The sequence below is a fragment of the Phascolarctos cinereus genome, unplaced genomic scaffold (genome assembly GCF_003287225.1).
Source record: "Phascolarctos cinereus isolate Bilbo 61053 unplaced genomic scaffold, phaCin_HiC Scaffold_5;HRSCAF=322, whole genome shotgun sequence".
Lineage (NCBI taxonomy): Eukaryota > Metazoa > Chordata > Mammalia > Diprotodontia > Phascolarctidae > Phascolarctos > Phascolarctos cinereus.
Window position 1 is genome coordinate 470,503,149 of NW_027555958.1, and position 13,786 is coordinate 470,516,934.

The window sequence follows — 13,786 nt, forward strand, 5'->3', positions numbered from 1 at the left end:
CTCTGTTTGCCTCAGTTTCCTCATGCATATAAAGGGAATTATAATAGCACCTACCTCCCAAGGTTGTTGTGATGATCAAAGGAGATAATACTTTTAAAGTACCTTGCACAGTGTATGGTACATCATAAGCATTATAGAAATGTCAGTTATTATTATTATTCTGCAATTCTCTCTATGTCAATCCAAGTGACTTTCTGAGACCATCTGAGAAGACTGTGTTCTGTAAATGCAGTCTCATCTTTAAGGAAATTCTGCAGTAAGCTGGGCATCTGCTGCTTTGTGACAAGAAAAATCCTGATTCCCAAACTGTTGCTGTCTTAATTTCCTGTCCTCTTTTTTGTTGTGTTGTTAGCTTATTTAACCTACAACTTGATAATTAAATGACAGTGTTTGCAGCTCACTGAAAATAACCATGTCTAACCTCTTTCTCTTTGCATTAATTCTAAGCGATTTGTTGACTTGCTAATGTTTTAGGTGAATTTCTTCTCTCTTTTTTTTTCATACAAGCTTTTGCATTCTGCAGTGACTTTTGGAAACAGAATATTCCATCCAACATTCCATTAATAACTACAGTGAATCTCTTTTATTATTCTTGTTGGGGAGGACAGATTCAACTGTTGTCTTCTGAGCCAACTAGGTCACATCAGGCTTTATGGTATGCAATCGCTATGTTTCAGGGAACGTGTTTCGACCCACCATATCTAAATGTGATAATGAATCATTATGCAAGGATTCCACTATAATTATAATAGACTTTTCTGTTGACTTTTGCATTCTAGTCTCTTGATTTTACTGGACAAAAAATTGAGAAAGTCAGAAATATTTAGAATAGTGGTGGAATGGCAAATAGGCTCGATTTGGAGTCAGCCCCAGTCTCTGTGTGGCAAGGGACAGGTCACATCATGAACTAGCCTCAATTTCTTCCCTTGGAAATTGAGACGGTTGGATTAGATCACCTCTGAGGACCCTTGGCTCCAGCCGTGGGCCTCTTTAATGTCTGTAAATCACTCCCCAAAGCTTAAAGTGCTACGGCAATCAGCCAGTCGGCAGTGGTCTTTTTTCTTTTTTTTCTTTTTTTTTTTTGGCTGTATCTCATCCGATGTTCTATCTCCCAACTAGGATGCCTTTGCAATGGTTCTCCCTCACTTCTCGATTATTCTTCCTCCTAATACCTGCCTTGTAGAATTCTGAGCAACCTTCATCACTTTGCTCAAATGCCCCCTTCAGCAGGAGACCTTGCCAGCCTCCCCAGATGTTCTCTCTAAGGTCACTCCTTATAAGCTCACTAGGCAGGCAGTTTGTGCTTATGTATACATACATCGTATGTATGCAATTAGCATTGTTCATTAGAATATCAGCTCTTTGAGAGCAAGTGATTGATGAGGTAGAGAATTCTTCCTCTACTGCTGCTGCTGCTGCTTCTCTACTAAATAGACAAATGACAAATGTAGTCAAATGCAGTTGTTGTAGCTCTAGTAGCAGCAGCACTAGTAAAAGGAGTAGCAGCAGCATTTAAGGTTGTAGAAGAGTACTAGTAGCAGCAGGAGCAGCAGCATTAGTTGTAACAGCAATAGCAGCAGTAATGTAAATTATCAGTGAGACATTCCAGTAAGACCATCTGTAGCTTCATTCTTGATGCCCCCCCCCGTCTTATCACCCATTGTATGAGAAGCACCTTAGAGACCATCCCTTTTGGTAACCTGCCCCATGATCATCAATATGGATTAAACTATGTTTCCCACTAATAAAGTCTGAAATGGGAATCAGATGTTTATAGACCTGTGGCTTATTCCCTTGTCTGTGGAGAATGCCAAGATTTGTTTCCTTTTCTCTATCAAAACTATGATCATTAGGGAAGAACAAACCGCCTTATGAATGGGAACTCAGGTATTGGAAAACTTGGCAAGACCATGCCTTTTCTCCTTCTACTGTGATCTGAAGACTACAGCACCGCACTCCATCAACTGACCTCTTCAAAGACAAAGGTTGGGTTTATCCATTTCTTTTGGAGACTGTGATATCTGTTGCCTTCCATCCCTTTTCTTTCAGTGCCTATGTTCTCTTATGCCCCATTCCCTAGAGATTTCCTCTTTGACCCCCCACTCCTTCTCCCCACCCCATGTGGCTTGAATGTGGCATGATTAAGATCCAAAGAGGCAGCAGCTTGGCAAAAGGGATGGAGAGCTGGATACGGAAGCTGGAAGAACTGGGTTCAAGTCTTGCTTCTGATATACACAAGTTGACCCTGGAAAAACCACTTAACCTCACAGGGCCTTAAGCAGTTCTCCGAGATTATGCATCATTGATCTGTATTGGCAGCAAGAGTTTCCTCCCCTGGATCCCCCCCAAGTCCAGTGAAAGTGTTCTATTCAAATAACAACAAAGAAAACAACCACAACAATCTTAAGTACAAAAATCAGTTTTTGTCTGTACTATGGTTCTATGGGAAAACATGCTAATCATGGAGGTAACTGAGATTCTCATGGTAACCACTGATCTGCCCATTTTAAAATATGTTTTGAAAATCTTTCAATTCATCCACAAGCATGTATTAATCCTTTACAGTGTACTAGCCACCATGCTTGGCCCTGAGATACAAGGACAAAAAAAGAAGTAGCCCCTCCCCCCAGGGAGCTTATGTTCTATCCTGTTGCAAAAAATGCTGGGCACCCATGAGAGTACATATGAGACATGTTCAAGAACATGGAACATTTTGGGGTGGAGGAGAGACTAAAAGTTGTAAAAATGCCCTCCACTTGTTCTAGAGCTAGAGATGTCAGATTTGGCCTTAGTCTACATTGTACCTCCCAAGCTTTTGACAGCAGGCTTTGATCATAATGGGCACTTGATGAATAGTTTGTGAATTGAATAAAAGGTTACCATATGGCCTTTAACAGAGTATTGAGCAGGTACCATGTTGTGATTTCCATTTTTCTTGTTATTAACAGAGTATATGTTACTATAGAATCAAGACTGATTCCTTTGTTTTGAGAACCACTGATCTAGAACTCTGTTGACAAGTAATAAGTATCTCAAAGAGTAGGGTGGAGAAAGTAGATATTGTATCAACTTTAAAACAAAACAGAAACTGTTCTGTTTCATGGTCAAGAAAACATTTTTATGGTTAGAGTGATACCTACGGTGGGGCTCTGGAGCTTTCACTTAAGCCACTGGAATTTAGAGAGTGCTAATAGTCCTTATATCTCTGAAGCAACACAGAAAAGATTGAGTTTTAGAATCTAATAGGAATAAATAGGTGGTTATAATATGAAGCTACCAGAGGGAGCTTTTTGCTAGGCAGTAACTGTACCCCACATGTGGTTCTCCCCTGCTCAGCCCTGCCACACTGCTTCCCCAAGTGGTGGCCTCCTCATCCATTGTCTCATGATGTCTCAAGGTTTGAATCCTTCAGTCTCTCCACCATTAACACTTGTGTCCTACATTATAGCTACAAATCTCATCCATGCCCCCCCCATTGAACATGTCTTAGAATTTTGGTTTCAGGTCAGGTTTCTGCTGCTTGGTGCGGGCTTCAGAACTGCCAGGTATGGTTCTGAAGGATGGATTCACAAATGCATGAAGATGTTTTTTCAAACTTCAGAGGCTTGAAGACTAGGATATTTAAAAATAATCACTGTGTATTGTATGGACAAAATGTACATAGAATAAATGCCAATCACTTTAAATGGGAAAGAACAACTCTAACATGTGGAGGAGAGGATGAGTAATAAGTTTAAGTTAGCGGTGATATCTGAGCTCAGCCTTGATGAGAGCTAATGATTATGAAAGTCAATCGTGAAAGGCAAGAAACTAAGGGTCCAGGCATCGTGCTAAGTATTAGTGACGTAAAGATAAGCAATATTGCAAAGCACACTTGTGTAAAGTCATGGAGGAAACCAGTGAAATGTCCTGAACAGTTACAGGAAACAAGATGGTTATTGCACATAAGGTACTAAACCTTCAGTTGCTTTTTCCAAAAAGATTCCTTGGTATGGGCACACTGAACTCCTGCAGTGGCTTAAAATTATCTATATCTATCTATCTATCTATCTATCTATCTATCTATCTATCTATCTATCTATCTATCTATCTGTCTGTCTGTCTGTCTATCTATTAATCTATATATCTATCTATTTATCTATATATCTATCCTTATCCAATCATTTATGGACATATGTATGTGTGTGTACATATATATACATATATATATATATATATATATATATGTGTGTGTGTGTGTGTGTATGCATCTTTATGTGTATATGTGTATCTCTATCCCTCCTTCTCTCTCTCTCTCTCTCTCTCTCTCTCTCTCTCTCTCTCTCTCTCTCTCTCTCCAAACACACACACCTTTGACCTGTTTCAAACATTACAAGCACTAGCCAATTGTGTTATGGACATGTTTGAATCCTTTGTCTGCCACTTCATGCTTCTGCAACCTTGGGCAAATCTCTTCACCTCAGTGGGCTTCTACTGACCTCTGTAATATGAGGGGATAGATTAGAGGTCCTCCTAGGCCCTCTATATTCCCATCATCCTATGATCCTATGAGAGAGAGAGAGAGAGAGAGATTTCAAATGTTGGGTCTACCAGTTAAGTTAACCTGTGTGATGCTGAATCAATCACTTAGCCTTATGGGGCTTCAAATGGACCCTGAAATGGGATTGGGTTAGATGTCTTCTGAGGCATCTTCCTACTTGGAATATATTTTGCTTGGAATATGTATTTGTTGTTCTTAATTTGTGGTTCTTGAAGTTTCAAAAAACATCTTGGTAACTATTTTAATATAATTGGTTTCCTTTGTAATACTACATGTTTTATACATTTAAAAACATTATTCTGAGAAGGGGTCCATAGGCTTTCTCCAGATTGCCCAAGGGGTCTATTACACACACAAAAAAAATGGTTAAGAACCTCTGATCTAGTCCAGCCTCTTATTTGACAGAAGACAAACAAATTTGTGATTCAGGAAAAAAAAATGATTCATGGTCACAGAGCAATTTAGTGGGAAAAGTAGGACCAGACAATAAATTACCTTGTCTGATATCAATGGCCTATGGCCTCAGAGTTTTGGGACCCAAAAGCCAAGTTTTAGGGATGCTAAAAAGCTCAAAACATTTTACATAATAAGAAAAGTCTCATAATTTAAAAACAGGTCACATAAAACGTATCTCCTTTTTAGTCGTGAAAGTGTGAAGGAAAATCTCTAAATAAATTCTAAACTATATTGTTTTCAACCAAAATAAAAAATGGTTAATGCTTCAAAATACTTGATGAACTTTTTTCTTGATAAACTGTTTGTACCTCCTATCTAGTTCCTGTACTGTGCTTATAATATGTGCAGAAATGAAAGATAAAGTATGTATTATACATTACTTATATGTTAAAGGGCACATCATAAACAAATTAAAAGAGCAAGGGAGAAAACCACTGTTCTGAATTGTGGAACAGAGCATCGTTCTTGCCCAAAGGAAGGATAGGGAAATAAGACAAAATGGCCAGTTTTGGTGGTTGCTGCCATTAATGTTGTTCAGTAGTGTTTGATTCTTTGTGACCCCATGGACAACAACATGGCATAGACCCCATGACAATAGCATTGTCCTCTACTATCTCTAGAAGTCCATCCAAATTCAAGTTCATTGTTTCCATGACACCACCTATCCATCTTATCCTCTGCCACCCCCATTTTTCTTTTGTCTTCAATATTTCCCAACATCAAGGCATTTTCCAATGAGTCCATTCTTCTCATTACATGGCCAAAGTGTTTCTGCTTCAGCTTCACTATTTGATCTTCCAGTGAGTAGCATGAAATCATTTCTTTAAGTATTGAATGATTTGATCTCCTTGCTGTCCAAGGGATTTTCAAAAGTCTTCTCCATCATCACAGTTTGAAAGTATCTATTCTGTGGTGCTCAGCTTTCCTTATAGTCCAACTCTCACAACCATGCATTACTACTAGAAAAAACATAATTTTTACTACATGGACCATTATTGGCAAGGTGATTTTTCTGCTTTTTAGTAGTATGTTATGCAGATTTGTCTTAATTTTCCTTCAAAGGAACAAGCCATTTCCTTCTCCAGCTCATTATACAGATGTGGAAATGAGGCAAACAAAATTAAGTAACTTGCTCACCAGTGTCTTGCCTCTAGTAAGTGTCTGAAATTGGATTTGAACTCATGAAGATGAATCTTCCTGATTCTAAGCCCAGGATTCCATCCAATGTGCTACCTAGATGCTTCTACAATCTTGATTATAAAAATTGCACATGTATTTTTGCTCAGAGAAAAATGATTCTCTTAAAATTGTAAGGAAGGCAATTAAGTGGGAAAATATCTGCATTGTTTCCCTGATAAAAATCTTATATCCAAGATATAAAAGGATGGATTTAACTTTAATAGAACCAGTCACTCTCTAATCGATGAATGCTATGAAGAAGCAGTTTTCAAAGGAAGAAATTTAAGTCATCAACAACCACATTAAAAATACTCCAAATCACTCATAAATATCATAATAGCTAGGACTAATATAGCATTTTACTGTTTGCAAAGTGTTTTATAATTGTTCACAGCCCCATGAGGTAGCTGCTATTTTTAATCCACATTTTGCAAATGAGGAAATAGAGGTAGAGGGGTTAAGTGGCTTGCCAAGGGTCACATGAAAAGTAAGTATATGAGACAGGATACTAATTCAGGGCTTTTTGACTCCAAGCCCTAGCTGCCTTCCAACCAGAAAATTTAAATTAAAGTAACTCTGAGGTTTCTTCTCACACCAATCACTTTAGCAAAGATGAGAAAAACAGAAAATTCCAATTGTTGAAGGGGTTGTGGGAAAACAGGCAAAGTGGTCCACTCTTGGTGTATCAATGACATGGTTCAGAACCTGGAAAGAAATTTAGATTCAGCTCAACAAGGACCTGAACTGAACTTACCTTGGACTCAACAATATTACTACTCACCTGATAACCCAAATGAGATACAACAGAGCATCATTTTTTTTTCACATTAATTAAGTATAAACTGAGTAAGTGACCATTTATCATTTGGAAAATGGTTATAAAAATAATGATGAATGGAATATTATTGTTTCAGAGAAACCTTTAATGACATATAGATAGATAGATAGATAGATAGATAGATAGATAGATAGATAAACTAAGGAAGAGTGAAGCAAGCAGAGGAAGAAGAACAATTTATATAATAACAACAGTGTATAGAAATACAATTTAGCAATACAGGACCTAGAACCCTGACCAATTCAATGGCTAACAATGATTCCAAAGAAGTTTTGATGATGAATACTACCAACCTTCTGATAGATCCAAGATAAAGAATTAGACACATATTTTTGGACACAGCAAAGTGGAAATTTTCTATTTTAACATACATATTTGTTACAAAGGTTTTCTTTTTTCTTATTTTCATTTTTATTTATAATTGAAGAGGATGAGTAGGAGAAGAGGCCAGGGCCAGAGTAGCCATTAAAAGGAAAGAAAAAGGAAATGAGACTCATCCAATCATTTAAAAATACACAAAAGAGAACAAGAAGGAAGTCAAAAAAGCAGAATGGCTTGGGAAGCTCTAGGTTGAATTTGTTATTACAACATAAAATGTTATATATTAAAAAGGAAAAAAAGTTGTAACAGATTCATATTTTCATATAAAATCATTCTTCTGCTCCTCTCTGTATGTGAAATACTCATTTATTTTGATGTTTCTCAAGTTCAGAATGAAAAATGAATGATTGTTCTTAAGTAAAAGGCATCAGTGACTTTGACGCAGAAAATTCCAGTGTAATATTGAATTTCTATAAACCAGGTCTGGGGAACCTGCAGCCTCAAGGTCACATGTGGCCCTCTAGGTCCTTAAGTTTAGCCCTTTGACTGAATCTAAACTTCACAGAACAAATCCCCTTAATAAGAATATTTATTCTTTAAAACTTAGACTCAGTCAAAAGGCCACACCCAAGGACCTAGAAGGCCACATGTGGCCTCGAGTCTGCAGGTTCCCCATTCCTGCTACAAGCTATGTAACACCAATCATGGTGGTAAGGATTTTGTAATTCCTATGTAATTTTCAGTGAAAACGTGTGAGGACTTGTTACTGATCAATGAGTGATGGGTCCAATCACTTTGGCCACTATGCCTATACACATGAACCTTAGGCCACAGAAAAGAAAAATGGATTTGATTGGCTTCACTGTTCCCCAACCATTCTAACTTTCAATAGAAAACCAACTGAACATTTCTCCCCATGCTTGATGAAGCCACAGGAGTGCCAAAAGCAGCCAGCATTTTGTTACATAGAAAGACCATAACTAATGTGTTTTACTGAAAATCATGATTTCAATTGTAGAGTTATGGGGTCACCTGGCCTTTGTTGTTGTTGAGCCATTTCAGTTGTGTCTGACTCTTCATGACCCCATTAGGGTTTTTCTTGGATACTGGAGTGATTTGTAATTTCCTTCTCAGCTTATTTTTCCAGATGAGGAAACTGAGGCAAATACAGTTAAGTGACTTGCTCAAGGTCACATATCTAGAAAGTGTCTGAGGCCATATTTGAACTTAGATCCTCTTAACTCCAGGGCTGGCTCTCTATCCACTGCACCACCTAGCAGGCCTGGTCCAATACTAATATAGCTGAATGTATCTGCCTAATGTTTCATGCCATTTTAGGAAGGTGAACACGGTGTAGTGAAAAGAGAATTAGACCGGGAGCCAGAAGAGATCTGCGATTTAATTTCCCATTTGATATTTACTAGCTGGGTGACCCAGACAAGTTATTTAACTTTTGTGAGTCTAAGGGCAAAGATTTTATTTTTTTGGTGGTTAACATTTTTTAACAACAAGGTATTTTTTTTAAAAATTAGTGTATGTAGATTTTTTTTCAGACATAATATTATTGCACACTTAATAGACTACAGTGTAGTGTAAACATAACTTTTATATACACTGGGAAACCAAAAAATTCATGTGATTTGCTTTATTGCCGTGTTCTGAAACTGAACCCACCATGTCTCCAAGGTATGTCTGTAGTCTTCCTAATGAGTCTAACTGCATCCAACTTCTCTGTTTTCTAACTTCTCCTCTGTGCAACTACCAAATTTACATTCATTCTTTTTTCTGTTTATTTAGATTTTATTTTCCCCAGTTACATATAAAAATAATTTTTAACATTTGTTTTTAAAACTTTGAGTTCCAAATTTTCTCCCTTCCTCCCTCCCAATCCCTCCCTCCACATTGAGAAGGCAAACAATTCCATATAGGTTATACATATGTAGTCATGCAAAACATATCCATAATAGCCATATTGTGAAAGAAAATACAGACAAACAAACCTCAAGAAAAATAAAGTAAAAATAAAGTGTGTGTCAATTTGTATTCAGACACCATTAGTTCTTTCTCTGGGAATAGAGAGCATTTTTCTTTAGAATTATCATTGTATTGTTGAGAATAGCTAAGTCAGTCACAGCTGATCATCTTATAATGTTGCTATTACCTGGTACATAATACATTTCACTTTGCATCAGTCCATGCAAGTCTTTGCAGATTTTACTGAGAGCATTCTGATCTTCATTTCTTACAGTATAATAATATCCATCGTAATTACATACCGCAACTTGTTCAGCCATTCCCCAAATAATAGACATACCTTCAATTTCTAATTCTTTACTCCCAGAAATGAGCTGCTGTAAATATTTTTATGCATACAGGTCTTTTCCTTTTTGCTTTTTTGGGATGCAGATCTAGTAGTGGCATTGATAGGTCAAAGAGTATGCCTGGTTTTATAGCCCTTTGGGCATAGTTCCAAATTGCTTTATAGAATGCTTGAATCAGTTCACAACTCCACCAAGAGTCCATTAATGTCTCATTTTCCCCACATCCCCTCAAACACTGGTCATTTTCCATTTCTGTCCTGTTATCCAATCTAATAGGTATGAGATACCTCAAAATTCTTTTGATTTAAATTTATCCAACCATTAGTGAGTTAGATAATTTTTTTTCATATAGCTATAGATGCCTTTGATTACTTCATCTGAAAACTGTTTATACATTTTGATAATTTATCAATTGGGGAATGACTTACTTTTATAAATTTGACTCAGTTCTCTGTATGTTTGAGAAATGTAAGTTCATCAGAGAAACTTGCTTCATTTTTTTCACTGTTGCTAATTGTATTTCCCTCCATCCTATTCACTCCATTTATTCTATTTTCTCTTTCCTTTCACCCTGTTCCTCCTCAAAAGTGTTTTGCTGCTGACTACCACTCCCCCAATCTTCCCTCCCTTCTGTATTATCCCCTCTTCTCTTATCCCCTCTCTCTCCTACTTTCTTGAAGGGTAGGATAGATTTCTACGCACAATTGAGTGTGTATGTTATTCCCTCTTTGAGCCAATTCTGATTAGAGTAAGGTTCACTCATTCCACTTTACCTCCCCCCCTTCATCTCTACTGTAAAAGGGTTTTTTTGCTTCTTTTTTGTGAGATAATTTACCCCATTCTACCTCTCCCTTTCCCTTTCTCCCAGTGCATTCCTTTCTCACCCCTTAATTTTTTTTAGTTATTGTCCCTTCATATTCAATTCATACCTGTGCCCTCTGTCTATATATACTCCTTCTAAGTATCCTAATAATGACAAAGGTCTTATGAGTTACAAATATCATTTTCCCATGTAGGAATGTAAACAATTTATCAAGTCCCTTATGATTTCCATTTCCTGTTTACCTTTTTATGCTTCTCTTGAGTCTTATATTTGCAAGTCAATTTTTTTTTCTATTTAGCTCTGCTCTTTTCATCAAGAATATCAGAATGTACTCCATCCCATTGAATATCCATTTATTCCCCCCTGAAGTATTATACTCAGTTTTGCTGGTGAGGTGATTCTTGGTTTTAATCCTAGCTTTTTTGCACTCTGGAATATCATATTCCAAGCCCTCTGATCCCTTAATGTAGAAGCTGCTAAATTTTGTGTTATTCTGACTGTGGTTCCACCATATTTGAATTGTTTCTTTCTGCCTGCTTATAATATTTTGTCCTTGACCTGGGAACTGTAGGATTTGCCTATAATATTCCTGTCAGTTTTTATTTTGGGATCTCTTTCAGGAGGTGATTCTTTCAATTTCTATTTTACCATCTGATTCTAGAATATTACAGCAGTTTTCCTTGATTTTTTTTTTGACAGTTTCCTGAAAGATGATGTGTAGGTCCTTTTTTTTTTTTATCATGGATTTCAGGTAGTCCAGTAATTTTTAAATTATCTCTCCTTGATCCACTTTCCAAAACAGTTGTTCTTCCAATGAGATATTTTAAGTTGTCTTCTACTTTTTTTTTAATCATTCTTTTGGTTTTGTTTCTTTCTTGATTTCTCATATAGTTGTTAGCTTTGGCTCCATTCTGATTTTTAAGGAATCATTTTCTTCACTGAGCTTTTGGACCTCCTTTTTCATTTGGCCAACACTGCTTTTTAAGGCATTCTTCTCATTGGCTTTTTGGACCTCTTTTATCATTTGGCCTAGTCTATTTTTAAGGTGTTATTTTCTTCAGTACTTTTTTGTATGTCTCCTTTATGAAGGTGTTGACTCCTTTTCATGATTTTCTTCCAGTACTCTCATTTCTCTTCCCCATTTTTATTTCACTTCTATTATTTGATTTTTAATATTTTTTGAACTCTTCCATGGCTTGAAACCAATTTGTATTTTTTTCTTGGAGGCTCTGGATGTAGGAGATTTGACTTTATTGTCTTCTTCTGAATGTGTGTTTTGATCTTCCTTGTCACCATAGTAACTTTCTATAGTCAGAGTTTCTTTTTTTTTCCATTGTGTGCTCATTTTATCATCCTACTATTTGACTTTTAACTCTTTGTTAAAATAGGGCTCTGCTTCCAGGGTCAAGGGTGCACTGTCCCAAGCTTCCAGAGTTTTGTGCAGCTATTTTCAGAGATATTTCTAGGGGGCTGAAAGTTTTCACTTCTTTCTAGTTGGTATGATCTAAGGAGAGGTATTTATTACTCTCCTAGACTGTGCTCTGCTCTGTGAGTGACCACAAACACTTTTTTCTGCCCTGGAATTGTGAAGATGGTCACCCCTCCATTGTGGTGGCAAGTTCTGCTGTGCTCATACTGCTCCTTGCCCTGGGACTGCCACCCAGGACTGTGGCCAGGATCCAAGTATGGGCAAAGCAACAGAGTCCTGCCTCAGTGGCAGCAAAAACACCCCAGCAATCTCCTTCTGACCAATTGTTCAACCCCTTTACCATCTGTGGGCTGAGAGCTCTAGAAGCTGCCACTGTCACTGTTACTGCTGATTCAATCACTCACAAGACTTGTGCCTGGTTTGCTGGGTCTGGGGCTGTGCTGGTACAGACTGTGCTGGACCAAGCTCCATTCTCACCCAGGTGCAACAGACATTTCCTGCTAACTTTCCAAGTTGTCTTTGTCATCTGTGGACAGAGAGGTCTGGAAATTGCCACTGCTGCCAGTGATTCAGGCCCCCCAAACCTGCTCCAGGCTTGCTGGGTCCCAGTATGCAGTGGCAGGCCTGTGCTGGATTGTACTTTTCTCTAACCCTGGTGCTATACACTTTTCCTGCTTACCTTCCAAGTTGTCTAGAGCTTGAAATTTGTTTCACTCTGTCTTTTTGTGGGTTCTGCTCCTCTATTATTTGTTTAGAGTCATTTTTAAAGGTATTTGGAGGGGCTTGGGGGAGCTCTCAAGGGAGTCCCTGCCCCTACGCCACCATCTTGGCTCCACCTCTAAGGGTAAAGATTACATGACCATTGGTTAACATGTTGTAAAGAGAATTCTTAGTCAGGTAAAGCTAGGTTAATCAAGAGGGCGGCTGAGTTCTTTTCCAACTTTGAGGTTTCATCATTCTCTGAGTTTTAGCTATGATGATTCACTAAATATCACTTCCTATTTTGAGTCACAAATCTTTTTGCAGCTCAAAATGATGGCTGGATGATTATGCGAAACTTTCTTCTGGAATGTCATCCAAGGCTCATATCATTTCCTTTCTTTCCAAGCTCAAAACAATGAATCCTGATTATGTCAATCTCTGAGACACCTATCGATCAAGTGAAGAGCAAGAAAAGTTTCAGTCGGTGCACCGCATAAGAGTTAGTCCTTCATCACAGCTAAAATGCAGGTTGCTTGTAGCTTATGAAATTCAAATATATTTTGGGTTATTCAGAAACTGTTAAAAATGAGGAGGGACAGGGTGAAAGGAAAGAGAGAATAGAATAAATGGGGTGGATAGGATGGAGGGAAATAGCAACAGTAACAGTGAAAAAATTGAAGCAAGTTTCTCTGATAAACTTACATTTCTCAAACATACAGAAAATAGAGTTGAATTTATAAAAATAAGTCATTCCCCAATTGATGAATTATCAAAAGATATGAACAGTTTTCAGATGAAGTAATCAAAGGTATCTATAGCCATATTAAAAAATACTCTGATTCAATAATGGTTGGAGAAATTTAAGTTAAAAAAATTCTGAAGTACTACCTCATACCTATTAGCAATTAATTATAATAACAATTACTACAAGAATACTTTTATTATATTTGAAAAAGCAGATATGTTATTTATCTAGTCAATATTTTGTAAACCATTAATTATAAAATAAAGCTAGTATAATGGTGAATTTGTGCTGCCACCATTTCTACATTAATTTCACATTAAAGATGAGAATAAAATAATTACTATAATAAAAAAATAACACTTTTTATTATATAAAACAGTCTCATTTTCTACAAACATAGATCCAACAAACATTAAATGTAAAAGCTTGATA